Consider the following 13,606-nt stretch of genomic DNA (forward strand, 5'->3'; position numbering starts at 1 on the left):
GGGTCAAAATTAGGCCTGGGCAAAGCACTACGCTACGCTCGCGTAGTTTGCGAAGTTTGCGCTACTTTGCACTACGCGAACTGCACGTAGCACAGTGCAAACATGCGTAGCGCAGGGCAGCGGTCATTTTTTGCTTGCTCGCGGTCCTCGACGCCAAGTTGGCGACTGCGACCAAGCAAAATGACATCCCGGCGAGACTTTTTCCTCGTTCGTGATCAGCAACATCAGTTTGCTGATCACGAGCATGAAAAATAAACCTCCCGGCGAGATTCTCAATGCAGGGAGGTCAGGTTTCTCATTGCGAGTGGTCGCGTATGCTCGCGAACGCTCGCGATGAGAAACTACCAGTCCGTGTTGAGAAAGCTACCGCTTGAGTAAAAATCTACTCGAGCGGCAGAAAACTACAGCTCGCACTGTGCAAGATGCTGTTTTCAATGATTGCACAGTGCTGGATGCTTGTCCGCACTGTGCAATCATTGAAAATGCCATCTTGCACAGTGCGAACATACTACTACGCAGTTTGTGTAGTGCCACGTGTAGCTCGCGTAGTGCACTTTGCGTAGCTACGCGAAGCGCTACTTTGCAAACTATGCCCAGCCCTAGTTAAAATGTCAGTTGAGGGCATTACCACCGCCTCATGATCATGCACATCACCGGTGTTGGGCAGGTCCTGAAACAGTTCATACAGTTCAACGTTGCCCATGTGTAGCATTGTAGACCTTTTAACCTCTCCAGTAGTCTCACGAGAAGCGAGGAAATAGTTTTCCAGCTGTTCGATCCACTTCCGCCACCTTGGTGCTGCCGTGGCCGGATCCGCCAACTGACATAATGGGGGTAGGGCTGTCAGGGTGGAATGAGCACAGTGCTCTGCTGCCCCCTCCTCCTCCGACACGGCTGGCACTGACATTGTTTACTCTTCCTCTGCGGATTTCCTTCCCCTTTGTGGTCTGCCTTGCCGTGCTAGTTTGTGGTTGTCCGGTGTACTCTAGCCTTAGCCAGTCAGTCAGTCAGTCAAAGTACTTTATTTCGGGAACATACCATAAAAAGGCCATACATACACAATAAAAGCAACACAATAACAACTAGCCTTAGCACTCTGCTGTGCTCCCTTCATCTCCTCTCCTGCGGATGAGCTGTGTGCTTTACCCAGCGATGCTTTGCCCATATCGTTGTGAGGGACGATTGACTTGATTTGGTTGTGCACCACACCACCCTCAGTGTTCAGTGCTTATTTGTGGGTAGCTAGACTGCTAGCTCTGCAGGACTTCTTGTATTTCTATTTTTTCTCTCGGTTGTTTTTTTTTCTTTTCCGTGACCTCTCTTTCTTGCTGCCCCTCCTGTGCTTCTTCAATTCCAAGTCTGTCTCCCCTTGGGCTCAGTCTGTCTTATTATCTCTTTTCCTTTAATATTTTTTTCTATTTTAATCCCTGCTCCTACGTGCTCTGGCCCTGCACTTCATCCTAATCACCACTGGGGGGCGCCTTGCGCATCAGACAGGCCTACGCTGGCCTCGTGTTAGCCGGCACCTGGGCCCTCTCTCTTGCCAACCTTCTTCCGCTTCAGCTGTTAACTGCGGCCTGCTTATTCACAGAAGTTGTCCCACCCACAAAATAGCGAATAGATCAACTGCTCTCCACTATCTCTCAGACCGGCTGCCGCAACTTCCCGTCGCTGGGCCTTCCCCTCTTCTTGCCAGATGCACCACACTTACGCTGGTGCTTCTGTGTCTCCTCGATCGGGATGTAGTCACTCCTGCGACGCCGCACCTCACTGACCGCTTCTCTCCGGGCTCCTTCCCACGCTGATACCTGGCCGCCGATGGTGAGTACTCTTCTGCTCCCTTGTTTCTCCTTTTGGTTAGTGGCCGCTGCTTCAGGGCAGCACACACAGCAGGCTTAGTCCACCTCATCGCCAATGTGGAGCGGAAGTATATAGGAGGGAGGGGGAAACGCTGGGGGAATAAGGCCCAAAACACTCACATATAAAGTCAGTGTACTGTGGAGATGGTTCAGGGTGGGGCCTCACCAGATATTGTCCAAGGCCACCCCTGGTGGACAAACCTGATGAGGATTCTCCCAGGCTTGGTGCCTCGGTGGTTTCTTGACTCTGACCAGTGGCCGCACTCCGGGGGTTGGGGCATGTGATGATGGAGCAGGGGGTGAGGCAGGTAACAGTTTCTCTGAATGTGCATCCTCTCCTTGCTCTGGACTATGACTATCTTCACAATCGGAGTGTCCATCCGTTGAGGTGTATCCCATAGGTTCAGCCTCTGCAGCGATGGTTAGTGGCTTTTTAAAGACTTTCTTGAGATGGGACACGTTTGTGTGACGTATTCAGCGCCCCTCTGGGCAGTTATTCTTGTGCCTTTGACTTCTGTGACAGTCCATGGGAAGAGCTCACACGGCAGCCTGAACTTTCCTCCAGGATGTCGGTCTCCTACCTTGATGTGGCTTCTTTTAGTTCACAGCTTCCGAGAGGCATACTCATTGTTACTGGCTCTCCTAGAACTGGACAGATTCGGCGAATTTGGTATTTATTCCCGCTCGGGGTGATGTTGGATGGTGTCAGCCATTGTCCTCCCAGAACACATTTTGCTTGGAGAGATGCTGGTCGTGGAGTGGGGTGTGAGTTGGTACTCCCGCAGGAATTGTTACAAGGCAAACTCAACATTATCAGCTTTGGCCACCACAATCTGCATCACCTTCATGAGAGTTCTCATCAGGTGCTCTAACTCCCCATTGGCTTGGGGCCAACAAGGAGTTATGCGGCAGTGCTTGGTGTTCCTGGAGTGCAAGTACTCCATCTCTGATCCATTCAAGGGGGGCCCATTGTCTGTGCAAATCTCTCCAAAGAGCCGTGGGTGGCCATGAACTTCCCCAGCTTCGTAATCATCTCCAAGGCGGATCTGTTTGCTATGATTTTGATCTCCAGATAGCGTGAATAGTCATCTACCACCACAAACATGGAGTGCAGATGCAGTGGGATCTGGTGATATTCTGACCGCAGGCCCATTTTAGAGAACTACTTGGAGCATGACAGCTCCCCAATGATGATGTCTATGGTGGGTGTAAGATGATGTTCAGGCTGTATTGCCTGGCTGGGGACCCTCATGTCCGTACAAATGGGGACTGCATCCGGCTGTTTGAGTTTCTTCGCCACCAGGTTGGGAACGTGTCAAAGGCGTGAGGCCTTTGACACATTCAATGATGCTTGCTTTCTCTAGCATCTTTAGCTTGGCTTCAACTTTGGGGCAGAGATGGAAAGCAATCTTCCGATGTAGTAGAGCCATTGGTGTGATGGAGTCATCAAATGTAGCTGAATGGCCGGCCCTTTTAAGCAACCGATCCCCTTGAATAAAGGTGCAAACTCTTCCTGCAAAAAGAAGGAGGAACAAACATGCTTCTAGTGATACATACACCTTTGCTCTCTTCCCGCTAGTTTCATGGGAGGGATTGGCATGGAACATGCTGTGGAGCCTCAGTGGTGAACGATCACCAAATACAAATAGTTGCACTTTGGTGCGGTGAAGTGGCGGCAGATTGAGCAGGTTGCGATAGACATCAGCGGCCATCAGGTTGATGGAGGCACCAGTGTCATTCAGTGCAGAGACGGTGTGGTCTTGCACTGTCACCAGATACAGGGGGGCTTCCTGGCAAATGGCCTTGAGGGTGTTGATTGTTCTTACAACAAGGACAATCATTGAGTCATCATCATCCATGTTGGATGCAGATAGGGTGTCCTGGAGCTGTGGGTTGTCGTCCTTGAGATAAGAGGCATACTTTGGAGAAATGGTTTTGTTTGCCACAAGCAATGCAGGTCTTGCCGTTGGCGGAGCAGGCACCCGTGTGAAGAGATGGGCCACCATACCAGCCACACGTGTAGGTTTGAGTCCCTGGAGATGGTTTGGTGGACTCAGGTTTTGGATTCCGCAACCTTTTGTGGATGTCATTGACAGGCTCCTCCTTGGTTGGAGGTGATGCATTGGGGTCAATGTGTGCTCCGCGAGCCTTGAAAAGTTCTTTGGAGCGGCCTAGCATCAGAATGTCTCTCATGGACATGTTAGGCTCTTCAAAGATCCTTTTGCAAAGCTTGGAGGATGCACACCCTTGGATGAACTGGGCGCGCACTTCATCGTCCTCAGTGCAAGTGCTGGCAAGCTCTTTTATCCGGTTGTGGAAAACATCCACCAAGTCGTCTGGCTTGTGCCGGGCTTGGCACAGTGGAACCTCACATAGTCAGGGTTGGGATAAGGTTCAAAGTGCACCATGATTGCATATTTCAGGGTCTTGTAGTTACCAGGAGGACTGGCCTGAACAATGGTCTTGGAGATCTTGTGGAAGTCAGCGCCACCCAGGTGCAAGGGCATGGGGCATCTGCAACCTGCAGGTATCTCAACAGATTCAAAATAGTTCTCTAGCTGCTCCACCCATGCCTTCCAGTGAGGAGCCTGAGAGGGTGGAGGTACTGTAACAGTGAAAGTTTTCAGAGGGACCGGTAAGAGTAATTATCTTAAAGAAGATGGTCCACAGGTACTAGCGACGAAATCCAAGAGGCCTCAGGGTGGTAAGCAAGAGGGAGAGCGCAGGAGCCACATGCTGGAGCAAAGCAGGTTGGCAGGCTGCAGAACCAATGAGGAGGAGGAGGAGGAGGAGAGTCAGAGGATCCAGGCAGGGCACATGGCAGGCTACTATGACCCACGGAGATCACATGGGCACAGGGGACCACATATGACCTGCACAACAGCAGCAGAAGCCAGGACGACAGTAGCGTAGCTAGGAGTTTACCGGACCAGTGGAGCCAGCCAGAGAAGCTACAGCATGGCGCCAGCCCACGAGGAAAGAGAGTCAGGTTGACAGAGGCTATAAGTGAAAGCACCGCCACTGAAGATGCGACCCAGCCCGCGCTGCTGTGTGCATAAGCCGCAGTACTTGGTTGATGAAGTGGCTGGTGGGGGATGGCGCCGGTTGAGGCAGCACAGCGGTCTTCAGCTGGCGGGCTGGTAAATGGGAAGAGGGGACACACGTGGGAGGCACGGGCTCTTCGTCGGCAGTGTAGTGTGGGGGTATGAGACCCAACACTTCAATAAAGGACCACGCACTAAAGTGTATAGTTGCTATAAATCACAACATTATTGTAGAAAGTAAGATTGTGTAGCTTGATTAAAAGATATATTTGATTGCCATTTTGAACATTTGAATGCTGCTGAAACCACTCAAGTGGTAGTTGGAGCTGCTTTCGTTTAGGGGTTGTTGCTGAAAGTGCAAGAGGTAACGATATGTGCGGATTGACCAAAAAACATTTGTGAGTTGGTTTCTGTAGGGAATCATTGTATAGATGTTCGGCATTGTAAGAAATAATCTACTGAATCCAAACTAATGTCATTATAAATCTGTTCTGTTCATAATCAGAGAGAGGGGCAAGGGAGTGATGCCAAGACAGGGTGGTGGAAAAGTACCTTACTTCTTACAAGAACACTAGTACTCAGAGCAGACCCATGCCCGAATAGCACTTGGGCAGAAAGAAACTTGGTGCCCTCTCGCCAGCTGGTAAATAAAATAAGGTAGTAGGGGATACATTTTGTGTTCACAGGTCCTTCACACATGAAAGCAGTAACTGACCTCTGAGCACAAACTTCTCGGCATCTTCCCCAAATATTCTTATTCAATCACAGCATAGCTCGATCACGCTAGTGCCAAGTTGTTGGTGGTGCAAATGGCGGTGTTGGTGTGTGTCGGCTGGGGAGTGAGAGGAAGATGGGAGGGGAAAGAAGGGGGTTAATGGGCTGTAAAACGGCACCTAAAGCAAGTAAAAAGGATTAAAAGTAGGTCAGTCTGAATCATTGTAATGAAGTAAGTGGGACCTGCTGTCTGCAGGACTTTAATGCAGACAGCTCTGTGCACCTCTCTGAAAATTGGCACCCTGGACCTCGGCCCAGCTCGCCCACGTCAAAAGCGGGTCATGCTGGTACTTTATTGTATGGCCCAGGAGCAGCTAGCGGCCACTAGACCATTTCATGCGGCCCTCGTGGTACACAGCGGCGCTTGAAGATTAATGTACACTGCTGTTTGACCCTGGGCTATGTTTGCATTGGAGGTGGAACCGAATTGGTGGGGATCAAATGAGCATCCACCACTCTCACAGTGACTTACTATCACTGGCAGGTAGGAAACTGCCTTTAAAAGTCAGCTGCTGCACTGTATGTATCTTAAATTCTACAGCACAGCAGTTCCTGAGCTCATCTAGCCCCAGCTGTCTTTTGTCCAAGGCAACTTTACTTTCAAAAATAGAAGAGAAGTCTACAGGAAGGAAGGCAACGGTGCCCTTTCACCTCTTTTGAAGGGTCGTCTGTTTTTTTTTTATTTGAAAAGGTATGTTTTGTAGTGCTGTAACTGTACTGTTACTCAAGTGCTCAAGCCATACCGTTGTCTTTCTAGTGCAGGGATTTCTTCCATAGTCAGTTCAGCTTCTTTGCTGAGCAGGGCTGTTCCTGATCATAAACAAGCTGAAATTACTGTAGAAAAAGCCGATCTGTTTTAAAACAGGGTGTGGCTAGGATATAATAAAGTAAGAAAGTGACAGATGCTGCAATACGAAAACACACATTTTACAATTAAAAAAAGCGCAAGACTTCTCCCAAGAGTTCTCTGGTCATCCCTTCAGTTCAGACTTCTCTCGTCCTCCCTATGTGCCCACAAACACCCCGTCCCATATAGGGTTGTGGCATTTCCTAGCAATAATTGTGAGGGTATGCTGCCTAATGACCAGAGCTGCCTACTTTGGAGCATGGAAACCAGCTTTGAGTTCCTGTGAGGGCTCAACAGTCTGTGATTCTGGGCAAATCACTTATGGCACTTGTGGCAGGATCTCCGCACCGCAGTCTCTCGTTGTGGAGATCCCGCCACGAGTGCGGTGATCCCACCACGACTGCAGGGCCTCTGCCACGAGTTCAGATGCTCTTTGTGAATCAGGTCCTCAGTGAATTGAAAATGTTGGCCCAAAATTTAAACTTTTGCATAGTGACGCAGCAATCTCTAGATGTCTCATGACAGATGTGAGTCCTGCTTTTTTCTGGATCTTTTAGTTTTGCTGTTGTAGATGCACGACTACAAGTACCATAATGCAATAAGTAAAGCTTTTCATATTTGGTAGTTTTCTCAAAACGTGACTTCACAGCAGTATTGGTTATTGGAGTCTTTTTTGGTTTCCAAAATAGGGCGTCCCCCTGAAGTACAATGATTTCAGTTCAAAGAGTGCAGTGGTGTCTGGGGTGTGGGGTATAGGTGGAAACATGCGCAGGTTTTAATTAAGAAGGTGATGGGTGGTAGTTGACCTTCAGGGGATTATTGGTATGAAAAGAGTCCTGATCTGGTCAGAGGGAACAATTTAGGAAATTTGTGCTCCTGGGGATTTCCACTGCAGTTAGGGCAATTACTCTACTAAGTTTCAATGATAATACCCCCTGGAAGAAATTCCTGTAGCTGGTGGGTAAAATTTCTCTGCTTGGCTTGATAACTTCGCTTGTGATAAAATGTCACAGGCGAGACCTGGAAATGTCACCCAGTGATGTAATGGAAACATGGAAATGTCACACATAAGCAGACTGTCAGTGCTACATTTACAATCTTTATTAGCAATTTCTAGCCATTTGTTCATATTTTGAGATTTTGAAAGGGCCTGCAACTGGTACTTGAATATCAGCTTGTGTAAAATCCTCTATTCTCTATTTTATCACATCTGATTATGTTTGTTTTAACAATTATTTAGGAGTTGCCGAAAAGACTTTAAAAACTTCAGTGATTTCTTCTTGTACTTGCTGTTTATATTTGCATTTTCAAAGGCAATGTTTTTTTAAAGATATAGCCAATTGTCTTTTCAGTTGTGCCAATCAAATAATAGCCACATGGCACCCTTATGTAACTTATAATCTTTGTCTTGACACCTTCTACTTACCCTACTTATATCTCAAATCTTATCTTTAAAGATTACCCCAAGCCTCCCTGCTTTCTGTACTACTTGAAGATAGTAACAGATAATGAAACAACCTTACTGGAAGGGACTAAGAGTGCTGACAGTCATCGTATTGTGCTGCATTGCCCTTTCTTGTGAGGACCATCGAAAGCACCATTAATGTACTGCTGCTGGGGCCAGAACTTCAATTTTTATTGCCTGGGGAGAGCCATCGCAAGGTTGCCGTTGCCACTTGGGCTTTAAGTCCTAGAACTCCCTGAGCCTCCTACACTTGGGTTCAATCTGCAGGTGTGGATAAAGGCATTCTGCTATCCCACTGCACAGCAGACCTAGAGTGCTGTCTGTCATCTTATTGTGCAGCATTTCCCTTTCTTGTGAGGACCATCGCAAGCAACATTAACTTATTGCTGCTTGGGCCAGGACTTCACTCTTTCTTCCCTGGGGAGAGACACAGCAGGGTTGCCGTTGCTGATGGGGTCTTCAAGTCCCAGAACTCCCTGAGCATCCTACGCTTAAGTTCAACCTATGGGCATGAATAAAGGCACCGTGCTATCCCGCTGTGTGGGATGTGCTTTGCCATGCCCGGGCCAAGGGCGGGTCCGTCTGTGCCCATCTGAGGTCAAGCCAGGCTCCCTTTCTTGGTTGCCCCATCTGATGGTCATAACCATAATGTATGTATGTAATCCTAATCTCTATGCTGTGGTTGGCTGCCAATTTAGCTACTGATTTAGGCTTAACATACACGTGCCTTTTGTGCTGCTCCCAGAGTAAGAAAGTATCGCTTTGTTCACCCTAAGTTGGCAGGGTATGCTCAGACGTGAGTCTCTTGCTCACTTTGCCACTGGATTCAAGATAGCCAGGCTGATGAGTGTTATGAACCCGAACCGGTCCCAGGATGCTTGTTTCCGGTCCAGGAAAGACATGGCTTGGCAGTTCGGGCTGGACTGTTCCCATGAGGCACAGGGTCAGACTGATTTGCATATGGCCATGTCTGAACTGGGGTGGCGGAGTGAGCTAAAGAATGGTGATGGATTAAACCCAGATCAGTTGACTGGGGGTGAGTGTTTGTTTTGCTCAAACGCTCCATCCATCATCCCCTTTTGTATCCCTTTGTTCGCCCTAAGTTGGCAGGGTATGCTCAGACGTGAGTCCATTGCTCACTTTGCCACTGGATTCAAGATAGCCTGGCTGATGAGGGTTATGAACCTGAAACCGGTCCCAGGCTGTGTGTTTCCGGTCCAAGGAAGACATGGCTTGGCAGTTCGGGCTGGACTATTCCCATGAGGCACAGGGTCAGACTGATTTGCATATGGCCATGTCTGAACTGGGGTGGCAGAGTGAGCTAAAGAATGGTGATGGATTAAACCCAGATCAGTTGACTGGGGGTGAGTGTTTGATTTTCTCAAATGCTCCATCCATCATCCCCTTTTGTATCCCAGAGTAAGAAAGAGCATGGTTGCTCAATGCCCTGATCTTAATTCATCTCCCTTCAAGGGAGCAATTCCAAAGAGGAACGTTTGCAAGAAAATCACATGGTAAAAGAGGGCCAACATCTAAGTTGGGAGAAAAGGAAAACACAATAGCAAAATATTTACTTGCACAAAGATCAAACGAATCCACCCATAATCCTTCTACTTCTAGTAATGAGAAGGTTCAAACTGAACAACTAACCTTCTTACCTGAGTCCCATCCAATTCTATGCTCAAACTGATTCTCCCCATTAGCTGATTTGCCATCGACCACAGAGAATATAGAACCTGCCATGGGGGCTACTCACACTTGTGATTCAGATGAGGGGGTAGCTTTGCCGGTTCTGCAGCCTCGACAGGGGTTCAGTCAGGACACAAATTCCTTTGCCGTCCACAGCAGTGCGTCTATTCTGTGGTAAACTTCCGTCTGACCCGCGGAAGCCCCTCGCTTTAATACGATTTCTAACATGAAACAAAGCTTCTAGAAAGCCTCACCCCTTTCTCATTGGAAAACCGGGCTGGCTCGTACCAGTCCATGTCAAGGTCAAGACAGTGGCTGGCCAAGCCTCTGTATTTTGGATTCGAGGCGGAGTTTGTACATTCCACAGATAATATCCAGTTCGCTCTGGTCAGTGAGATGCAAAAAACAAGTGAGGAGCAAGACATGCCCTCCCCATCTTGTGAAGCACAGAAATTGGCGACAGTCGAGGAAATGGAGTCAGGTATGCAAGCACTGTCATGCTCATAAAGAAGCTTGAAGCAGAGCAAAATTAGTAAGCAAGGTGACATGAGATCATGTCAAAGCCAATAGCAAGCACTGCCGTGAAGCAAGATAAAAGTAAAGAGCAAGATTGACATGAAGCCATGTCACAGTAATTCTTCTCACTAGGCAGGTATATATATATCGTTCTACATTAAGGCTACAATAAAATAACACACTAAAGTCAACATCATCAAGTACCCAGCCACAAGAGTGGCTCATTCATAACACTTCCAAAACCAGAAAACAAATAATGGGGGTGGGAATTTGACAAGATCATACCTAGATTTAATACAGATCTATCTGGCTATTCCAATAAACTACTTTCATCTAGAGGTTATTGTGTATTTTTGACTAATGTTCCTAAACCCTGGCCATCAGCTTCTAAAGAAGATTTGATTATGTTTATCAACAAGTGTACAAGTGTATCCACTGGATTCATTAAGTGAGGGGCTGTCGATCCTTGATCATAGATGATATAAGGGCGGCTATTAGGCAGGACCAGCAGGGATCAGGATTTGATTCCATAGAACTCACATTGGCTCTTGGAGACCTAGTAGAGAATGGCGTCTGATATTCAAACCCTACACTTGGTTAAATCAATTATTCATTTGAATTACAATCGTCCAGAGCTTTTACATCCGTCTGGCCTTGATTCCCTCCAAATTGCAGCTTCTACATGGTTACCAATGGGGGATAGATTGACATAAAATCATGCCTGTGCTATTAAGTCATCTTAATTTCTTGCAAATTTAACAGGTAAAAGCAATTTTTCTGACTTCAATCTACATGGTGATGGTGTGACTCCAAATGTCGATGGACTAATGGGATTATTGCCAGTTTAGGACCACACACACACCACTGTGTCCTTTTCCTTACCATTATTACGTTTGGCTGACAATTCAATGCCTCTCATTACCTAGAATATCGCTGGCCTTAAATCTAGTTTCTTTGCCAGATTAGAATAAGTTTACTGATCACTTCGATATTTGTATATTCAAGGAGATGCTGCTGCTATTGTTCTTTTAAATCTCAGCACAACCTTCAACATGGTAAACCATCAGCTGCTGATTCAGAGACTCAGGGGGGTAGGGGTGATTGGGACAGCTCTGAAGTGGCTGCAATCCTTTCTGGAGGACAGGTTGTTTCAGGTGTTTGAAGATGAATTTACCTCCGAATGTTTGCCCCTTAGATGTGGGGTTCCTCAGGGATCGTCTCTGAGCCCCACTCCATTCAATGTTTACATGAGCCCCCTGGCAGAGGTAGTGCAACCTTTCGGTATCCATGTTACCTATGCCGACACTCAGCTTGTTGTCTCTCTCAATCAGCTTGACAAAACTGGGCCTGGTGTAGCCTTGTGTCTAAAAAAGGTATCAATCTGGATGGAATACTCGTACCTGAAACTCAACGGAGCCAAGACGGAGCTGATGCTCCTTGGTAAATCTCCCACTCTGAACGTAGGTTTGCCCTAGCCCAGTTTTGTTCCATTCCCCCACCCCCTAAAGAACAGATTAGGAGCCTGGACGTCTGGCTTGACCATAATCATGATTTAAGGGAGCAAGCACGGAAGGTAGCAGCCAGCTGTTATGGGATTGTTAGGATGATACGGAAAATCCTTCCTCTTTTACCTTTTCCCGCCAGAAGACTGATGGTTCAAGCTTTGATTCTTTTCCGGCTTGATTATGCCAATGCCCTCAACCTGGGAGTCCCATGCTTTACCACCCACAAATTGCAGATTGTGCAAAACTGTGCAGCGCGCCTGCTCCTGAACATCCCCAGTTTCCAATCAGCAAAGCCCGCCCTTGCCACTCTCCGCTAGCTGCTCATTCAGGAGAGAGTCCAGTTTAAGGCTCTGTGCATTGCACACAAGGCACTGTCAGCCAAGGGACCACCTGTTATTTGTTCCATCATCTCGCCTACCGTCTTAATGGGGCTTTGCGGTCTGATAGTAAACATTTGGCGGCAGTCCCTAAAATCAAACGATCACGAAGTAGAGGGCGTCTCATTTCCTATAATGTCGCCAGGTTGTGGAACTGCCTCCCCCTCCATATTTGTCTTGAGATCAAATATCTGACCTTTTATAAACTCAAATTCAAATTCAAAAAGTCTTTATTTCGATATATTTCAATCATGAAAGACATTACATAAGACATTTTAAAAAAAAAAAGACAAACAATTTTACAAGTCGATAAAATCCCATAAAAAAATTTGGGGAGAATACATCATTTATAACTAGTAGGATCCATAAATCATCCCTGTACAATAAACAATGGCCAGCTAAGGATCATAAAATCAATTCAATAAAAGCAATAAATAGTTGCAATAGAAAGAGAAATAGAGATAAAATCATTAGTTATATATAAATATTATTAAAATATGGAAGGAAATTCATCACCAGGAACATTGATCATATAGATATACATTTACCAATTTCATATTTTTGTTTTAAACAAGCCAGTTACTGTAGGCTCATTTTACGGGCCCGAATTATCCACATCCAATGAAAAAATGTAGCCATTGCTATTACTACGGCTTGGGAGTTATCAGTACTCAGTATCCTGACTGCTTCAGTACCTGTTTTGAGTCCTAACTGAAGACAGATAGGTTTTAACCAGGATCTCCTGGGGACCTTATACTCAGGACAGGCAAAAAGGACATGCCCAATACCCTCCCGTTGACCAGGGCAGAATGGACAGGCAAATCCCTGACCTCCTCGCCATTTGGCGGTGAAGGCATTTAAGGGCAATGTCCCCACCCTAAATTGGTGGTACTTCTTCCTATCCCCTGGAATGGTGATCCAATCCCAATATGCCTCAAAAACCGGGGAATGCTTGAGAACTAAGAAATCAGCCATAAGCGACGGCTCAATACAGCGGCCGAATCTCGTTGTTTCAAGCATACTCCAGTACAGACCTTGAAAAGTCTTTTTTGGTGGGAAGGGATTGCCTGCAGGGTCATCCCACAGTGCAGATAGCCCCATGGCCTTGTAAATAGCCTTAACCTCTCTCATCCATGTTATTTTCCTAGCTTTATCAAGATCTCTTACCTCAATGAAGGCCTGCGCATACTGGGTGAGTTCGGGTGTAACCCATAATCTCCTCCAGTAGGCGGCCGATCTATATCTGGCCATATCATCGAGGCCATGAGATCCTAAATCATAATGGAGAGGGATTAAAGGAGTGGAAGGCGGTAGGCCTGTAATATTACGAATAAATTTATTTTTCGCCCCCGCCAGTTTTCTCAAATTACTAAATCCCCAAAGTTCTGCCCCGTAAAGTACTGACGCTCCTACTTTGGCGTCGTAAATCTTCAGAACCGGGGTAATGGGCCTAGTGTTGGATAGGTAAAACTCCTTGGTGAGAGCTCCTGTCAATTGTGCGTGTTTTGTGAGTAGCTGGTTGGTATGCTG

The sequence above is a fragment of the Lissotriton helveticus genome, chromosome 1_1 (assembly GCF_964261635.1).
Source record: "Lissotriton helveticus chromosome 1_1, aLisHel1.1, whole genome shotgun sequence".
Taxonomy (NCBI): domain Eukaryota; kingdom Metazoa; phylum Chordata; class Amphibia; order Caudata; family Salamandridae; genus Lissotriton; species Lissotriton helveticus.